Source organism: Coenobita brevimanus, chromosome 43 (genome assembly GCF_032717465.1).
Source record: "Coenobita brevimanus isolate Jiangsu-jjx chromosome 43, ASM3271746v2, whole genome shotgun sequence".
In the NCBI taxonomy this organism is placed as follows: Eukaryota; Metazoa; Arthropoda; class Malacostraca; order Decapoda; family Coenobitidae; genus Coenobita; species Coenobita brevimanus.
In genome coordinates, this window is record NC_136996.1 from 29,633,495 (window position 1) to 29,653,492 (window position 19,998).

Sequence of the window (19,998 nt, forward strand, 5' to 3'; positions counted from 1 at the left end):
GAGGGGGAAGGAAGAGAAAAACAAAGGAGGAAATGGAGGGGGAGGGGGAAGAATGGAGGGGAGCAGGAAGAAAGGAGAGGGAGAAGGAAGGGAAGGAAGGAAGGAGGGAGGGGGTCTTTCCCTTTCGTCAGCACAGCGATTTATGGCACTGCGGCAAAACGGAGGAAGGAGGGGAGGGTTGGGGGAGGGGGAAGAGAGGAGGAGGAGAGAGGAGGAAGGGGGAAGACCAGAGGAGGAGGAAGAGGGGAAGGAGGAGAAAGATGGAAGGGGGAGGAAAGGGGAAGGAGGGAGTGAGATGGAGGAAGAGGGTGAAGGGTGTGAGGGAGGGGGTTAGATTAAGGAGGAGAGGAATGGGGATGAGGGTGGAGGGATAGGGTGGGAGGAAGCTGATGGGGAATGGAGGATGACTGGAGGAGAAGGGAAGGGAGGAGGGTTTTGAGGGTGAAGGAGTGAGGAATGGGAAAAAAGACTGAGGGAGGAGAGGAAGATGAAGAGAGGGAAGAAAGGAAGGAATGAGATGTGAGAGGGAAGTAAATAGGAGAAGGAGGAGGAGGAGGAGGAGGAGGAGGAGGAGAAGGATGGGGGGTTTAAGAGGAGGCATGAGGGAGGGAGGACGGTGAGGGGGAGAGAGGCTGTGGAGATGAAGGGAAGGGAAGGGAGAGAGTGAGAGGGAGGAGGGAGGAAGTTAAAGGAGGAGTGGAGAGAGTTGTAAGAGATTTATTGACAGACGAAAGGCGACAAAGAACATAAGAGACAGGGCATAATACGTTAATGGAAGGGAGAGAAAAGAAAGAAAAAAAAATAGACTGGGAGAAAGGGAGGGATAAGATAGGAGGAAAGGAGATGAAATAAGGGAATGGGAAGGGAAAAAATAAGATATGGAGAGAAAGAGAGAGAGAGAGAGAGAGAGAGAGAGAGGGAAAGAGGCAGAGTTGTCAGAAACGAAACAAGAAAAATGTTAGGCTTGCCAGAATTATAATAGGGTGGTTGTGGACGTAGAGGGGTGAAGGAGAAGAGATGAGAGGTGCAGGGAGAGGAGGAGGAGGATGGGAAGAGGGAGACAGTAGGTCCTCCGTACGGGTGCATTGGCGTCACCGCATGAAAGCATCCCTCAAGTGCCAGGCAAGTGCTGGAAAAGGGAGAGGGGAAAGGGAAGTGGTGTAGCTGAAGGGTTGGTAGGGGGAGAGTTGGGCGAGGGGTGAAGAGGAGTTACGGGGGAGTGAGGAGGGGAAGAAATGAAGAAGAAGGGGTAGGGGTGAAGAGGAAGGAGGGAAAAGGGAGTAGGGATTGAAGAAGTGACGTAGGACAGACTGGGACAATAATACACACGTCCCTTCACTACCTCCCTATCCCTGAAAAGTGGCTGGTGGGCCACAGAAGAACGATTCCAGCCTGCAGTCCACCGGGTTCTCATCCAGATAAGCCTGGGATCACACCACCACCAACCACCACCATCACCACCACCACCAACAACAACAACAACAACAGAATCGAAAGGTCTCTGGAAGTTAGTTCATAGTGCATAGTGTTTTTTATTTTTTAATAGTATATTCAGCAAAATGACTAAAATTCTTGGCGGTTGTATGATTCATGGCAGGCGTATAACAGAATTTATACATACAGTTTAAGATTCCTAGTTCATATCTATAATCTGTTCACTTTAATTAGGCGTAACATTACTTTCTCTAGTTACTACTATTAGGATATGGTACTAGTCACGAAGAAGTGTGATGGAAATGATGTAGGTCTTTAGTATAGTCGTATTTTGCCCTGAAGTGTGGGAAGTAGACAACAAAGCAACGAAAATCTCCACATAGGGAGAATTATTATTATTATTATTATTATTATTATTATTATTATTATCATCATCATCAACAACATTTTTTTCATTCATTCATTGCCAGACGCCATGTATCCCAAACGGGGTGGCCAAGGGCTTAGAGTTAATTGTTTTACAGGGAGGGGCACTAATCCTCCACCAACCCCACTTGACACGTAGGGATGCCAACAGCATCTGGTGTTCCCCGGCGGTCACCCATCCAAGTACTAACCAGACCCAACGTTGCTTAACTTCGTTGATCGGACGGCAAGCGGTGTACTCAACGTGGTATTTAGGTACGAAAAGTATGAAGTCTCGTTATCGGCCCTTCAGTGGAACCCGGGACCTGTCGATTGCAGGCCGCGAATGCTCCCTGTTACCCCACCGCCGCCCTCGTCCTGTTGACCTGTGACCTATTGCTTTCATTTCAGACACGCATTCATTCATCCTGGAAAAAAAGAGATGATTGAAGTTTCGTCCCTAATGAACTAACGTGATTTATTTTTTGGAGTATGTGGCTTGTAATTAAGATTTTTTTTTTTAAACAGCGCATTCTCCATTTTTTCCTCCCCCCCTTCTCTCTCTCTCTCTCTCTCTCTCTCACACCCACACCCACACACCCACACACACACACACACCCACACACCCACACACTCCTCTTCCATCCTCACCTTCCTCCGGCCTTACCTGAAAACATGCCATATATCTTTTACTCCCTAACGCCTCTACGAGCGATGGAGGCTCCCTAGCACAATTTTTATATTTATTTTATTATTCTATAAGGCTCGTTAATATATATCTTTATTTCATTTTATTTTTAGTCAACTAATTTGTGTATCAAAAGGAAAAATATAATAAAAAAAAAACAAAGTATTATATGCAAAATAAATCGCAAAGGAAATCATGTTAGACGGTCATCTAGAATACGACTGCCGTCCTCCACCCACACACAAACTCCCCTCTCTCTCTCTCTCTCACACACACACACACACACACACACACACACACACACACACACACACACACACACACACACGCACACTTCCATTCTCACTATCCTCCTATCTCCCCATAACACCTGCCATATAATTATCTTTTACTGCCTAATGCCCTGCTACATCATGCGCCGATTCCGACGTCCCCCATGAACCAGCTCCCCAGATAAGCCTCTAGCGCTTTCTTCTCCATCAACATTTTTTTTTTCCTCACATTATTCCTTTTCTTGGGAGTGTTCTTGAGAAAGCGAGGAAGTCTGAGAATGCAGCGAACATTTTGCGGGAATGAGGCAGAAAGGTGGTGCTTGAATGAGGAGTGCGTTCTAAGAGTAAGGAAGTATGTGAAGGATTAATGTTTTGTTATTAAAGTAGAAAGATACAGCTAAAGCCTGGAAGTGTGCAGAAAGTTGCCCTGTCCAGGAAAAACGGAACAAAGGGAGACAAAAATTCCCCTGTTCAGAAAAAGCGGAACAGGGAGAGACAGAAAACAGGTTCCGTTCATTTCGAGATGTCTGGACGCTTTAAACGACTGGAGGTCATAGGCAGGGAAATACAGGCTGAGGATGGCTGTTTCAGAAATGACTGATTGCGTACAAGACAGTCTGAGAGTACCGCTGAAGTGTTGTGTTAGAGAGATTGACAGGAAAGGGATGAGGGTGTGTAGCTAGGCAGGAACTGAGCAACCGTCGTAATGACAGACATGTTGAGAGAGAGAGAGAGAGAGAGAGAGAGAGAGAGAGAGAGAGAGAGAGAGAGAGAGAGAGAGAGAGACAGACAGACAGACAGACAGACAGAGAGAGAGACAGAGAGAGACAGAGAGAGAGAGAGAGAGAGAGAGAGAGAGAGAGAGAGAGATGAAAACATTACACACATTGCAGCGTTGAGTTCAATATCGAAATAAAACTCGGGAAAAACTAAGCTGGCATTGCTTTTACGGCTAAACAAATCCACACCAGCACGAACTATAAATATTCTATCAATGTGTCGCAGAAATAAGCGAACTGAGCCAGGGGAACAAAACAGTGGAACACAACACATCATAACACAATACAACACCACATTACACAACACAACACCATACAACACACTACCACACAGCAATACACGACACCACACAACAAACAGTATCACACAGCACACTGACCCAATACACCACATCATAATTACACAACATAACAAAACAAAACACAACTCAACAACTCAACACAAGACACAACATAACTCAGACTCAATATAATACACAGCACAGACAGCAAAACGCATCGCGACGTAGCCTAAAGCAGAACACAGCACAACGCAAAATAACACAAAATAATTATGGCACCGCACAAAACACATCACACCACAAAGAACACCATATAACTGAACACAGCCCAACTCAGCTGTGCCCAAACCTACCCACCCTTCCCTACCGTACCCAACCCTACCTTATCTCACTCAGCAACACACCACAACGCACTACACCACATCACACCATCACATCACGCAAAATACCAGAAAAAGCACAGCGTAATAAACCACCCCTCATCCCAGCCACTTTGTATGCATGTCACTAAAGCTTTCCTCAAAATCTTAATCCTTTTGGAGATCACACAAATTGTTTTTAAAAAGACATCGTATATTGTATGCACTGATATACTTCTGTGATTTTATTTTTGCACTAAAGCATACCTCTTACATATATTTGCCACTGTTTTATTTTTATTTATTTTTATTATTTTTTATATATATATTTTCCGATTATTAGATTCTGACAAAGATTTTAGTTGACATTAGGATATAAGGACGATAAACACGATGATGATGATGATGATGATGATTGTGTGTGTGTGTGTGTGTGTGTGTGTGTGTGTGTGTGTGTGTGTGTGTGTGTGTGTGTGTGTGTGTGTGTGTGTGTTTCTTTTTCATCATATCCCTGACATTCGTTTTTTTTGGGTGAACTATCTAATACTTTCATTCATTTGTTTATTTTTTCTTTTCAGTGACCACACGGCCTTGTCACACACTACACTTTGAGACTCACTGACTGACTGGCTGACTGACTGACTGACGGACGGACGAATCGGCAGACAGACTGATTGACTGATTGGCTGACTGACTGATTGGCTGACTGATCGTTTAGATTGACTGAATGGTTGACTGGCTGACTGACTGACTGACTGATTGAATGACACAGATAATTGCACTGCCAACTGACTGATTACCTAACTGATTGACTGCCTAACTGACTGAGTGACTGACTGACTGGCTACCTGGCTGACTGGGTGGCTGACTGACTGGCTGACTGAGTGCCTGAGCGCCTAAAAGACAGAAATAGCTTTCAAACTGTGGCAAAGTTCAATACGACATTTCAAGACGAAGTTTGGACCGGATCAAGAGGGATAACTTCTGTCCCCACACACGCACTCCCACGCACTTCACCTGCCTTCCTACATTCTCTCTGGCTTTCCAACACACTCTTCTACACTCCCACGGACTTTTTCTATTCTCCCATATAATTTGTTACCGATTCGTACATTCTGCTGGTACCCCCACACACTTCCACCATGCCACACATCCCCCCTCAGACACACTTCCACCCGCCTACACACTCCATCCTCCAATAAACTCCCATCCTCCCACTCACTCCCATCCTCCCACACACTCCCATCTTCCCACACACTCCCATCTTCCCACACACTCTTACCCTCCCATACATTCGTAACCTCCCACACACTCACCCTCCCATACACTACTACCCTCTCATACATTCCCACGCTCCCCCACACATATCCATACTCCCACACACTCTCCCTCTCCCACACACTCCTACCCTCCCACATTCTCCCATGCTCCCACATACTCTTACCTTTCAAGATACCCCCACCCGTCCACACACTCCAACCTTTCCACACTTTCCCACACATTCCTACCATACAACACATTTTCACACACTCCAACTTTCCCACACTCCTAGCCTCTCACACACTCCAACTTTCCCACACTCTTTGCCTCTCACACACTCCTTCCGTTTTCCTTTACTTTCCTCCCACCTTTCCTTGCATCGCTCCCACTTCCCCATGTATATCTGTTATACTTTCACCAACATACTTACCTCCTCTTCCATTCACTTATTTCAGGTCATTCACACAGTTTTCTTACCTCTTCAAGAACTTCCATCACATTCCATACACTCTCCCTCTCCTATTCATCGACTCTTTCCTTCCTTCAGCGCACCCCTCCCACTCCCTCTAATGCATCTCTCTCTCTCTCTCTCTCTCTCTCTCTCTCTCTCTCTCTCTCTCTCTCTCTCTCTCTCATGCTTTTTCACTTACTGATCTTATCCATTCACGAACTTTTCCGTGTGTGTGTATGTGTGTGTAATTCACCGGGTCGGTCAGGATCACTTGATGGTCGTGATCGTCAGCTATTACCCTCCCGGAAGGGAGCTGAGAACTCATATAGTCCGATCTAAGGGCAAGGCTGTGACCTTCACAAACGCACACACCCGTCCCCTTGCTCCAGGGGGACAGTAACCACCCACTTCGTCAGTGAAACTTTTCGCAACCTGAGCGAGGCGCGAACTCCCGTCCACCAGTTGGCAAACGGGAACGTTACCACTGCACCAGCGAGCGGTGTGTGTGTGTGTGTGTGTGTGTGTGTGTGTGTGTGTGTGTGTGTGTGTGTGTGTGTGTGTGTGTGTGTGTGTGTGTGTGTGTGTGTGTGTGCCCGCGCGCGCGCGCGCGTGTTATTCTGAGGGGTCATTACAGGGGTCTCTCCTATGTTGAATATTCAGGTGGGCAACAAGATTACAACATGAGTGAGTGAGGATGCAATCAGTTGAAAATTTTAATGTGCCCAAGTGTGAATGAAATACCATATCTCGAGAATGACCCCTTCAGCCCGGGTATTTAACGTTTGTATTATTCTTTCTATTACTAAACAAGTTTGTTCAGATCAAAGCATTGGAATGGTGAAGGTGTAAATGTAAGCTATTTGTAACCCACACCAGTTCGAAGCCCTTCCAGTGCTGACTACAGTTATCAGGAGTAGGAATAAGGTAAAACATTTGATAACCGCACCCACCCCAACTGTACCCACAGCCCCATCACATCCCAAAATGTGTCCTTTGTTTTTCTGCACATCCTAGAAACACGCAAGAGTCACACCACACGCACCTGTGACACGCTTTTGTAAGTGCAGCAAAAATCACTGGATGTGAGAATGTGACGCTCACATAATTCTGCAGTTCCAGCTTGTCATGTACTCGTACTATAAAAAAAATACCGTACAGTGAGTGACAGAGTATGCGAGAGTGTGAGTGAGTGAATACGTGAGTGTGCGATAGTGACTGGGCGTGTGAGTGCGTGAATAAGTGAGTGGGTGTGTGAGCGTGTGACACAGTTAGGGACACACATTGGATCTGACCGCCACTGTAATGCGGCAAAAATTGTTTCTGGCTTTAGCTGTTAGTACTTTAGCAAATCAAGGATGCTCTTAGCTATGATTTGTAGAGTTAGAAATACAAATATGGCCAAGGTGGTGGAGAGGGTAAGGGCGCCTGCTTAATATAGGAACTTCTATGGGTAAATATAATCCAGTTCATCATTATTATAGCAATGTATGTTACCAGTGCTCGTTGGATAAGGCATTGAGGCTCTAGTGGCGTTTTTAGAGCCAAGGGTTATAAGCTTATTAATGACTTGGCTATATCCCGTTAGCTAGTACTTTTTTTTTTTTTCAGTTCTTCTTGTCTTCTCTCCCACTCACACGTCTCACACTTCTCGTCCTCTCTCCCACTCACACGTCTCACACTTCTCGTCCTCTCTCCCACTCACACGTCTCACACTTCTAGTCCTCTCTCACACACGTCACACACCTCTCGTCCTCTCTCCCATTCGCACGTCTCACACTTCCAAACGCTCCTGTTTTTATAGATAGTTTCGAAGATGGGAGAAGTGCCAGCTCTCCTCACTTTTCCCTTTCTTTCTTTTTCTTTTCTTTTTTTCTGTCAGCGTTTAATGAGTGAGAATCTGCCGTATGAACACATGTCGCCCGTCTCTATTTTTTAGCGTCTATGTTAGTAAATACAGTGTGAGGAATTACTGCGTTCTAATATATGGGCACACCTCATCAACCTCCCCATCCCTCTTCCACCTCTCCCACACGACACCCAATCTCTTCCACGCATCAGTTACGTCACCCCCTTATCCTTATCAGTGCTCTAAACTCTTAAATCTTCCACGAACATATTATTCTCTATCGAACTCTGTGTGTGTGTGTGTGTGTGTGTGTGTGTGTGTGTGTGTGTCCCTCTCTCTCTCTCTCTCTCTCACACACACACACACACACACACACACACACACACACACACAGTCCACCATATGCTCTCTTACATAAATCCAATCTCTCCCCAACGTCCCTCACACTGCACATTAACCTCCACACAATGGTACACTGATGGAAATACCCAGAAAAACTCATTAGTGCTACCACAATAGATAGACTGAATACTCCAGCTTGGCACGTGTACAGTACGCAGAACATTAACAGATTACATGATTTGTGGATGTCCTGTGTAATTGTGTTGGCTCTCGGAAATTTTTTTAAATCAGAGGTGATAAAGATTCAAGTACCTATTCATTGCACTTAGAATAAAATGAACTACTCTCGTTCTTGAAAAAAATATCGTGATGTGCGACTCTCATGACATTGTAGGCTATTATGCTGGATGGAGTGTAGGGCACGGACGAGTCTCTTTCCTGTCTTTTTCTAACACATGTAAGTTAGATCTTCGTTTTAACTGATGAAGATTGGCACGCAGAGTCAAACTGGAGGATCGATTTGGCCAGTAACCAAGCAGAACCACTGGTACTTCATAGCAAAGGTTCAGTGAAATTCAGGTACGCATGACTTTACTTTTCAGTTTGCAGGAGTGGTCCAGTTCAGTCAGGTGAAAACAACCCCACTATGGTTTTTGCCAGTAGCTGACTTGTTACTGGTCAACATCTCCAACAATTGTTCTTAATCTCTCCCCCACCTCTCCCACCTCACGTGAAGCCCTCACCTCTCCCACCTCACATGGCTCCCTCACCTCTCCCACCTCACATTTCTCCCTCATCTCTCCCACCTCACAAGTCTCCCTCTTCTCTCCTACCTACCACGTCTCCCTCACCTCTCCCGCCTAACATGACTCCCACATCTCTCACATTTCTTATTTATGTCTCCTTTACCTCTCCTTCGCCCCCTGTCCACCCCACCCTAACACACACACACACACACACACACACAAATCCCTCCCTCTCTTTCTCTCTCTCTCTCTGACCTCCCTTCACCCCACAGCACCATCCAATATCGCGCTGGGGGACGGGGTCAGCACAATACTTCTGCCCCTCTCCCCGTCGCTGTGAAAATATTGCTGTTTGCTGTGCGCTGCTGTTGGCCTCTTGTGTCTGTGGATGGTGGCCGGACCAGGGGCTATGAGCTCGTTCTGGTGGGACCTTTTGTGTGCAAGACCATTGTTTAAGAAATGGAGGCTGATTTTTTTCCCTTTTCTTTTACGGGATGGTTATTTAGGAAATGAAAGATGGCTGGTTGTTCCTCTTACGTGTTCGTCCTGTTTTCCTTCCTTCTTACACTTCCCCTACGTTCTTCTCTGTTTTTCCTTTTACCTGAGAGATTAAAAATAATCCCATCCAAATAAAGACTAGGGTTCATAGGCAGAGGGAAGACAGACTGAAGTAGAAGGTTCCAGAATTGACCGGTTATGTTCAAGGAAGACTAAAAGTCCCCTATTCGGCCATGAGTAAGAAAAAACGAATGTATGCTTAAATGCCTAAAACGATAACCTGAGCACTGTGTATAGCTCAATAGTTCAATCCATGGCTCTTCGCCTCTTAAAAAAACCATTCCAAGGAGAGTCAAAGAAGTACCGCCTGAGGGTCTGTCGATACATATACGCCGCACAATGGCCGCCAGTTATTGTGAGGGGCTGAGGCAGTTTGACAATATCCACCGCTATGTTAAACCACTCCATTCAAACAATTCTCGGGCGAGTGGCGTAGGTGGAATTTGAAATAGTGAATTACTGGCAAAAGGTGCAGCTATTCCGTAACACTCTGGGGGTGTATGGGATAATGTTAATGAATCTCGGGAGGCTGGGGTGACCATTATATCACTCAAAATTCGAGTAGATTTTTCAAAGTGGCGTGATCACTTACTGTAGCAAGGGTCGTATACAGTTTATTTCGCAGGATACTATCAGCCAAATTTACTTTCTCAATAAGACTGGTTTTGGCACATCAGCATTGGGGTTGTGACAGGCGTTGCTCAAGGGACTGCTGAACGATGGTTAAATGGAAGGCCATAGATGATCAGGCGCCCACACACTTACACAAGAGTAGGTGACCATGAGGGTGTTATTCAAAAACACTGAATCTGCTGAACACACAGTTGAATGACAAGTTGACAAGCACAGTACGTGAAATAATGGAATAAAATATTGCACTGCTGAGTGATGTGTCAATTCGAAGTGTGCAGCGTTATGTGTTACATGGCCTTGAGTTACCATCAAGATCAGCTGCTAAAAAGCCTCTCTTAACTGCTCCTTACAAAGCCAAATTACTTAATATTGCTGAAGAACGTAACACTCGGCCTTCACAAAAAATTTGCAGGATACGTTAGTTTTATGGAAGTGTATTTACATTAACAGGAACTAAGCATGCAAAGGTGAGACGACCCACAAAATCTATATAAATCATGGTCCACTGTGGAGACGGTAGAACACCCTGATTTGATTATAACTTGGGGGGAGTTATTCCTTTTACTGTGTGGATAGCCTAGTATTTATGAAGAAATATGTTGGCAATAATTCTGAACAATATTTAGACATCTTGCACGATATTTTGGAGACGGGACGGGTAAAAGTTAATTCTTTTTCCTGAGACAGACTCTTAACGGTAATTATTTCTTCTTTAGTGTATTTATCCTTGAAGACTGTTATGGCAATTGTAAGGTAGAAATTTTCCTGCAAGATGGAACTCCCTGGCATACAGGAAAAATCATGAAAGAATGGTCTGATATGTGTGCTTTAGGTTATTAACGCTGGCCTGCTAATATTCTTGTTTAAATTCGAGTATAAATTTGGTCTATTATGAAGATGTAGCTGCAGGAAATGGACACTAGTTCCGAAAGTAAAAGCCGCATTGCTAAAATTGTGGAATGAGCTACAAGAAGGCACATTATGAAGGCTTGCAGATGCATTCCCTAAACCACTACAGGAGGTTAAAAAGAAGACTAGGAATACAATTTTTTTTTTTATATTACAACTATTTTGGAGCATTTTTAATCAAGTTGGTATTAAGGGAGTCGGTACGTACAATCCTTCACAGCATTTGGAGGCCTTTACAGTAATGCCAAGATGCTGCATTTGGGGAAAGTTCATATGCCTTACTGGAGAGACAAGGTGGTTTAAGGAGACCAAATTATGACCGAAGAAGCCAAACGGAGGGCAAGGTTTAATAGTGCAAGTAGAAGGAGCAACTGTGGAAAATATTTAAGTGTTGGAATGGATACGGGTTAGATGGTGTGCAAGCTGTTTAAGGTCATTAAGGATGGGAAAATATATAGGCTTGTTCTCTAGTTGGATCTGTAAGTAAAAAATATTATCAAAGGTGGTGGGGAACACTGAAATATCCTAAGTTTGAGATTTCTGAGGAAGGACAAATAGAATGAATTTAACCCACTTCAAAATAAAAGAATCTTCAATAGTCGGAAGAGTTAAAGAAGAAATACAAGATATATTTTGTCATAGCCTGGCACGAAAACCATAGTCATAACATAGATAATTAAGAGGATGCACTTTCGGGACCAGGAGAACAGGTGTGCTTCTGTGAGTCGCTGCAGCAGTCGATTTGTCTGCATCTCAACGAAAAAAATTATCTCTATAATTGTAAGTATCATTGGGGAAGTATGGGGCTCCATAAGAAGTCCATGTTAAGTGTTTTACTAATGCTAAAGTTATTGTCTCTTCATCTTCATCGTCATGCTTTTTTCCCCTCTTTCTTCATATACTTAGTTCTTTTGCACTGTGTCTTCTTTGTTTCCTCCTCCTCCTCCTCCTCCTCCTCCCCCTCCTCCTTTTTTTTTGTTTTATCCACTTTCATCTTCTCTTATCGCTCGTCTCCTCTCTCTCTTCCTTGTTATTTCGTATTTTTCCTACAACTGATTTTGCGATTTCTTCTTCTTCCTCTATTTTCTTTTCTTCTGATCATTTCTTTTCCTTCCCTTTCCTTTCCATTCCTTTCCTTGATTTCCCTTTGTTTCTCGTTTTCCTCTTTCTTTCCTTTTCCCTTTCCCGTTTTTCTTTTTCTTCCTTTTTTCCTTCTCTCTTTCGTCCTCCCTTTTCTTCTCTTCATTTTCCTCCTTTTTCTTCTCCCTTCTTCCTCATACTTAACCTTCTCAAGTTCTTAATATTTTCTCCTACACCTTCCCTTCATCCATACATCATCCTCCCCACTCATCCCTCCCCATCACTGAACCACCTCCATCCGCCCCTCACCCTTCACTCCCCCTTCCCAGTTCATCAATCACCCACACTTCCCTTCCTAATCCCTGCCATTCCCACCCTCACTACTCACTCCCTCATCCTCTTTTTCCCACCCTCACCACTCTATCTTCCCTCCCCTCCTCTCTTCCACCCTCATGTCTCTCTCCCCTCCCCTCTCTCCCACCCTCACTTCTCTCCTCCCTCACTCTTACGCTCGCGTCACTCTCTCCTCCCCCCCTCTCTCTCATCCTAATGTCTCTCTCCTCTCTTCCTCTTTCCCACCCTCACTTCTCTTTCATGTAGTGCTGTCTTTCCTCTTCTCTTCCGATTTTCTTCCACCCTTCCTATCACGTCTTATTAATATCCTTTTTAACTTCCAATGACTTCACACTCAGTGACAATTCTAATAGTGTGCCGTAACTCAGAAAACTATTTACAACGCTGGGTGGTATCCATATAACCAAATTACAGGGTGATGTGGTGTCTATTATGGTGCCCCTGTTAACTGGGTGGAAAGACGATAAATACGGTGTCCACCCAGGAACCAAACCTCCTCGCTCTTCCCTCCACCTTGCTGTGGCGAGGCGTTGTTTGTCAAAGTGACCATCAGTTCACTGGATGGGATGACCCGGCAGGAGTGATCTGTTGCCGGCAGTAGATGATTTTGCTCGACCAAACAGACCCGGGTAACTCAATAACAACAACTTTTTCCCTTCCCCATTTCTTACCACTTTCATCCCTCTCCTATCCCCCTCTCTCCTCAGCCCCTCTCCTACTCCCTTGTTCCGTACCAATATCGCACTCCCCACATCCCCTCTCAGTAGTCTCCCCAATATTGATCTTTCCCTCTCTCTCTACCCCTCCTCCATACCCATCCAATCCCCACCTTCCTCTATCTCTTAACCATTCAGTCTTTCCCCTCCTTATCCCTACATCTCCAACCCTGACTCCTCAACAGCCCAAACCCTCTTCCTGACCCCGAGCTCTCCTACTCATACTCTCACCTCCCAACCCCCTCTCCCCTCCCCGTATCCTTCCTGATCCCTAGTACTCACCCCTCATATCCTCACCTTCCACCTCCCCTTCTCATTTCATCAGTTACCCATCATTCACATCCTAACCCCTTCCTATTCCTCCCTCACCTCTCTTTCCTCCCCCCAAATCCTACCCCTCCCTCTCACCCCCTACCTTAGCTCCTCCTCGTCCCCGATCCCTGTCCATCTCTCTCAACCCCCCACCCTCCCTAATGCCCTCCCCCTGACCCCTACTTCCCCTCCATCCGCCTCTCCCACTCCCCCACCCCTCAATCAGCGGGGTTCCTCAAGCGCACACTTTTCTTCGCCTGGCTGACGTAACTGAGATAACGCCAGAGACTTCCCTTTCTTCGTCAGCATTCCGACTTCCCTTCCTTCTCCATCATACCTGGGTACGCCTCGCCACGATACCTTTGTTTCAGTCCTTACGTCTTCGCTTTTACCTTAGACTCAATTGTTATGCCTTAGATTCCCTGGATAGACCTCTGCTTCCTTCGGGTATGCCTTAGATTCACTCAATATGCCTCAGTTTTGATTGACAAGTCTCCGTTTCGCTGGAGAGGTCTTCGTTTCCCCGGGGTATATCTCCGTTTCACTCGATATGTCTAAGTGTTCCCTCAGGTATACCTCATCTTCTCTCGATAAACCTCATCGTCGCTTGAATATACCTTAGATATGCTTGAGACTTTCCTTTCATCGCTTCATCTCAGAGTCCAAATTTTCTAAGCCAAATATATTCCTTTCACTCTAGCTTGGCCTAAAATTGCCATCTCTAAATCTTGAATTCTGAATTGTAGCAATTAACACTGAATTATGATGCTAGTTATAAAGAAGTGCAATGAAAAGGAGGTTGAGTCCGTAGAATTGTCTTTTTCTGCCACTGAGGTACGTGAAATAAGCAGCCGAGTCGAAAATCTGGGCCAGGTTAAGGTGAAAGAACTATAGATACCTGGGCTGGTGTTTGATTCCGACCTTAACATAAATGTATACCCATTTACGAACGACTATAACCCTTGAGTCTTCTGATGTATGTTTTTATTATCATTATTATTATTATTATTATTATTATCACGCTGGAGACCCACAATTAACTCATATTCTACAGTAATTACTTCAGAATACATGAAGTTCAACTAGACTGGCAGAGTTCGTGACATTTCTGCTTTTGCTGTGTTCATATTTTCGCTCATATTTCTTGTTCCATCTCGTCTGATTCACTTTTGATTTGGTTACGTCAGGATAAGCTGAGGTAAGTTAGGCTAGGTTTGGTGAGGTTAGGTTTGTTTAAGTTAGGCTGACTAGGATTAAGTTAGAATAGGTTTGGCTGGGTTAGGAAGGGCAGATTAGACAGGGTTGGGTTCATTTGGGATAGGTCTGATGTGCTTTGGTTTGCCTAGGTTAGACTGGATTGGGCTGGCTTAAGTCAGGATAGGTTTGGCTAGGAATAATTTACTTAGATTAGACTGGACTAAGTTAGGATGGTTTAGATTAGGTTGGATTAGGTTGGGTTGGCTTAGATTCTGCTGCAAGCTATTGTGGTAAACGCTGCTCTTGTCCACGTATCACAGTTAAAATTAGCCAGCACTCAGGGCTCCACAGCAGAATATCACCACTCACACCCACATGCATTGGATTTAGTGCTCTTTACTCCCACACAGCCAAACACATCAACACGGCTAGGCTTTGTTTGACGGGACAACTTTCATAACAAATGCGCTTATCCTTGTTTACCATGTCATTTTTCGGACACATTAACCTCCACATACTTACGTCAGTCTATCCTTGCTACCTCCAGACGATTTCACGCATCTAGGGAGGGATATCGAGTACCGAAGGGGATTAATCTTCTCTAAATCTTCACTAAATCCCCTGGAAATTTCTCCCTCTCTGACGCCAGATTAAATCGTATGGGGGTATTACGAATAAGCTGAAGGATATACAACGCCTAATTGATCGTATTAAATTGGCTGGTTCCCTTTGAGCAAACGAGCGACCATTTCGGCTGATGTGAAGAGGATTATTGCCCCTCATTATGAATTATTGCCTCTCATAACACTTCCTAAAAAATAATGTGTGTGTGTGTGTGTGTGTGTGTGTGTGTGTGTGAGTGAGTGAGAGAGAGAGAGAGAGAGAGAGAGAGAGAGAGAGAGAGAGAGAGAGAGAGAGAGATTGCAGACATCATTTGTTTCAACGATTCTCGTGATGTTGACAGGCAAATTTCTAACCCTTCTACCACTTCTCTTGCTGGGGGTCGTGTTCTAAGGAAAGATTAGGACTCAGCAAAGATTGGTCGCCTACCTAATGAGCCTTGTGCAGTTGACAGCCATAAATCTCCACATTTTTTTCTCCTACTACCGCAGTCACCCCCATTCAGTTTCCGTCCCCGTTTTCTTTACCCGACAACCATCCTTCTTCCTTTTTCTTTCGAGCCTTCCATGCCATCCCGACATTTATTATTATCCCGGATATATGGTGATGTCTTTGGCTTATAGTTATTATTTCCAGACGATTTTATCCTTTAGCCTCTACTTAATATCTCCACACGATTTCATTCAGCTTGGGATGGACTTTGGAACAGATGGGGTCGGATATAGACTTAATTTACCTTTTCGTTTCCTGATATCGTTCCTGGGTTGAATAAAATCACTTGGCGTTACCTTTTACAAAACCTAAGATAGCGTCAATTTATTCTACCTATCTATAGCCAGACGCCTTAATCCCGGAAGGGGTGACTACAAAGACCTCAAATCATCCTCTTTTCCGTCATCAGGCTGCCCTCCCTTCAACTACACCACCCTCACCCATATAATTCTCTTGACTTAGGGGATTAATACTGATAGTCGTTCCTCATCCCTACGTACTTCCATGAGAATTAACTTACCTTTATATCCTTGTATCAATGTTCTGTAGTTGCCCTTTTGCTTATTTGTCATATTCTGTTCTTCCCTGCTTCGCCTTTATCGAATCTAATTAACGAAGCTTGATAACGAATGTAAATAAACCAGTACTTTCTCGATGTGAAAAAAAAAAAAAAAAAATTTCAAGGACACTCATTTTTTCTCCCAGTATTTGCCAATTTATGTGTGCTTGTGATGTGCTACTTATTCCTGCTTGACCTTCAGTGATTCTCTCTCTCTCTCGAATTCTAACTTATTCATAGACACTATTTCAGGCAGTATTTCCTGTTTTATGTTTACTTGCCAAATTCACCTCACTTCTTCTTGGCCTTCAGGGACACAGCACAATAAATAAGTAAATAAATAAATAAAAACGGGGATGTACTGAATGCTACATAAATGAACTAAATATAAAGATTCCGCCTCTGTGTCTTGACCCCTGACCTTTGGCTTATTCTTTCCCCCATTCATTCTTCCTTTCAGTCCCAAATTATTTATCCTTCGCTGATTCCACCTCTCTTCTCTCTTGCACATTCATCCTTTTCCTATCCAGAGCTATACTTCCCCGCTTCCCCTCCTCTCTCTCTCTCTCTCTCTCTCTTATCACAGCGCCCTGTTGTTTCCCTCTCCTTTTTTATCGACTTCCATTAGGGTTCTTCTTTCAATCCTCACCCCCTCCCCTCCTCTCTCTCTCTCTCTCTCTCTCTCTCTCTCTCACACACACACACACACACACACACACACACACACACACATACACAGGTTAAATGTAGATATGGAGGCTGGGCAACACAATCCAAGCTAAAATCCTGTATAATACGTCTGGGTAAATGCAGCTAAGTAACTACTCACTCACTCATTATCTCTCTCTCTCTCTCTCTCTCTCTCTCCCCATTCGTTTAATTAAATTCCAGGCCCTTCATGTACTTTCCTCTTATCTTTTCTCTTCCTTCCCTTCCTGTTCACTTTCTCCTGTACCCATCTTAAATTCCTCCTTGCCAATTAACTTTCCCCTGCTTTCCATCTTCTCCCTCTCTCCCTTTTCTTCATTTTTTCTTACGTTTCTTGATCTTGTCTTCTCTATTAATTTACTCCTTCTGACTTGAACCAGGTGTATTTAGGTAAGTTTAAGGAGTCTCAGTGTTGGTACTCTAAATGTTGCTGTTACTATTATTATTATTATTATTATTATTATTATTATTATTATTATTTTCTATTATTATTATTATTATTATTATTATTATTATTATTATTATTATTATTATTATTATTTGTGGCCGAGAAAACTGCAGTATTCCATTCCAGGTGACGTTAGGCGATTTAATTCAGCTAAGAGAGAGAGAGAGAGAGAGAGAGAGAGAGAGAGAGAGAGAGAAAGAGAGAGAGAGAGAGGCTGAATGAATCATCATCATCATCATCATCACACCACCATCACCATCATCATTCTAACCATCATTCCACTAATACATGAGAAGAGAGGGTTCCATAAACAGAGGAAGGTTAGCATTAAAGCTCCATATATCTCAAACATGGCTCCCAGTGAGATAATCTACACATCCATACATTGATCATCCATAGCTTTAGAAATTCTCGGGTCTAACTCACAGGCAAAATGATCCACACAAAATTACAATTCTTAATGCCCGTATTTTCTTCTCACTTCTTCTCTTCCTCTTTTTCTCTCTTATACTCTTCTTTCCTCTTCCTTCTCTTCTCTTCTCTACCTTTCATCTGAGTGAGCCATAGGCGCTTGAGTGTTCTATCTATCTATTAATATATCTAGGCTGCTTCCTCCAAAGAAAGAGAGGTATTAAACTGTTAAAGGAGGTATTAAACTGTTAAAGGAGGTATTAAACTGTTAAACTGCATTAATAAAAGGAATAAACCAAAACGGGGAGCAGTTAAAAAATTTTTCAGTGAGTCGAAGGAGGATTTACAGCAAACGACAAATAAGCATAACATTGAGAGTCAAAACGTAGGCTTAAAGTATACCAAAAATTAAGGTTGTATTAAGTCCCAATAGTGTAATGGCATAGTTCAAATCTTATACACATTTTTCTTTAATGTTACGAGACTTTTGGACACAATTTCTTTGCTCCATTCTGTTTACACCTAGAACTGAAATAAGGACCTGGGTTTGTGAATTGACGGTTGCTTGGCGTAGTCTGGGGAAATGTTTGTTTGGTGTTATCCTTGTCATTTACGCTTGTCTGAATTTTTTTTTTTTCCAGTCTGAACAGTCACGGCAAACCAGAATGGCAACCCGGAACGATGAAAGTAGAGGTAGAGAGAGAACACAGAGTAAGTCAGCAAATATGACGATTTGACGTGGTATATCGATTGGCTAACAACTACAAGATCAGGGTGGAAAAGCAGAAGAGGCATTCATCTTGCAATAGACTATGGAAAACTAAAAATAAAGATGATGATGATGATGATGATGATAATGCCAAGGTGATGGTCATGGTGATAGTGATCGTGAAGGTGGTGATTTTGTTGTTGCTAATGGATGATGATGATGATGATGATGATGATGATGGTGATGATGATGATGATGATGATGATGATGATGATGACGGATTATTAAGCATCGTGACGTCTTTATGACCACAGAGACAAGCAGCTATTTAATATTTATCTCAACTAACATCGATCACTAGAAAGCAGGTCACAGCGGGAAAAATAACGCTCCATATATGTTTCCAGGAACCAATATTGAGAGCGAGTCCGAGTCTTTAAAATGATGGATGGTTTTGAAAAAGAGCCAATCCCCATCTCCTCTCCCCTAGGTGCTGCACAGTTAGGGACAAAACTTCGGTTACTATTTTACATCGTCTACTTCACGGTTACTGTTCCACTTCGGTTACTTCACAGTTACTCCTTCGCAGTCACTACTTCACGGTTACTATTCTACTCCGTCTACTTCACGGTTCAAGCAAGACCGCCACTCTACCCCCTGGTGCGTCATGCTAGAGAATCATCTACACCGTGTTTGTGTCACTCCACCCAGTTAGAGGGAGCACCATAGCAGGCTCCACATCACCCCACTATCTGGTTATATGGTTTCCACCTAGTGATGTAAATGGTTTCCTGGGTTACAGGACACCATTAGGATTGTTACTCACTGTAGAGCCGCCTAGACTGGAAAGACAAGTAATAAAAAGTGACAGGAAGGAAAGGGAGAAACGGGAAGAGAGGAGGGCAGACACAATGATAGAATGGTAAAGGTTAAGTAAGATGCAGGCGGCGCTAAATCATGTGAGCGGATGATGGCTGCCACCTCCTACAGCTAACATCTATAGGTAGAGAAGAATACCAAGACTCTTCCAGCACAGGAATATTACCCAACAGAAGAAAGTGAGAAGGACAGGTAAAATACTAGGCCAAATTTTGTCGGATAGGCAAAAGAATTAACTATGGACAGAGGAATGTACCATGCCTCCCTCAGTATAGGAATATTAACCTGCAAAGAAAAAGGAGAAGTAGAAGAGATGAAATATTACTCGAACTCTTGCCATCGACTGTAGAGGGGAGGGGAATTCAGACACAGGGGAGGCTGGTTTGGGCTATATTTAGACACGACAAAATATTTACCTGGTCGTAATTACATCAGCCGGAAATGATATGGGATTAATGATAACAGGCTATTACCTCGCCGCCGGTGCCTCATTACGACCCGCTGCGTGATTATGTTGTTACCGAAAGCTTAATGAGTAGCGCTGGTTCT

The 19,998-nt window shown here is 43.8% G+C and overlaps 1 pseudogene; it reads right to left on the reverse strand.

The window, feature by feature from the left end:
* Window positions 1-2,002: 2,002 nt before the first annotated feature.
* LOC145397895 (5S ribosomal RNA) lies at window positions 2,003-2,121 on the reverse strand (annotated as a pseudogene).
* Between the last annotated feature and the right edge of the window lie 17,877 nt (window positions 2,122-19,998).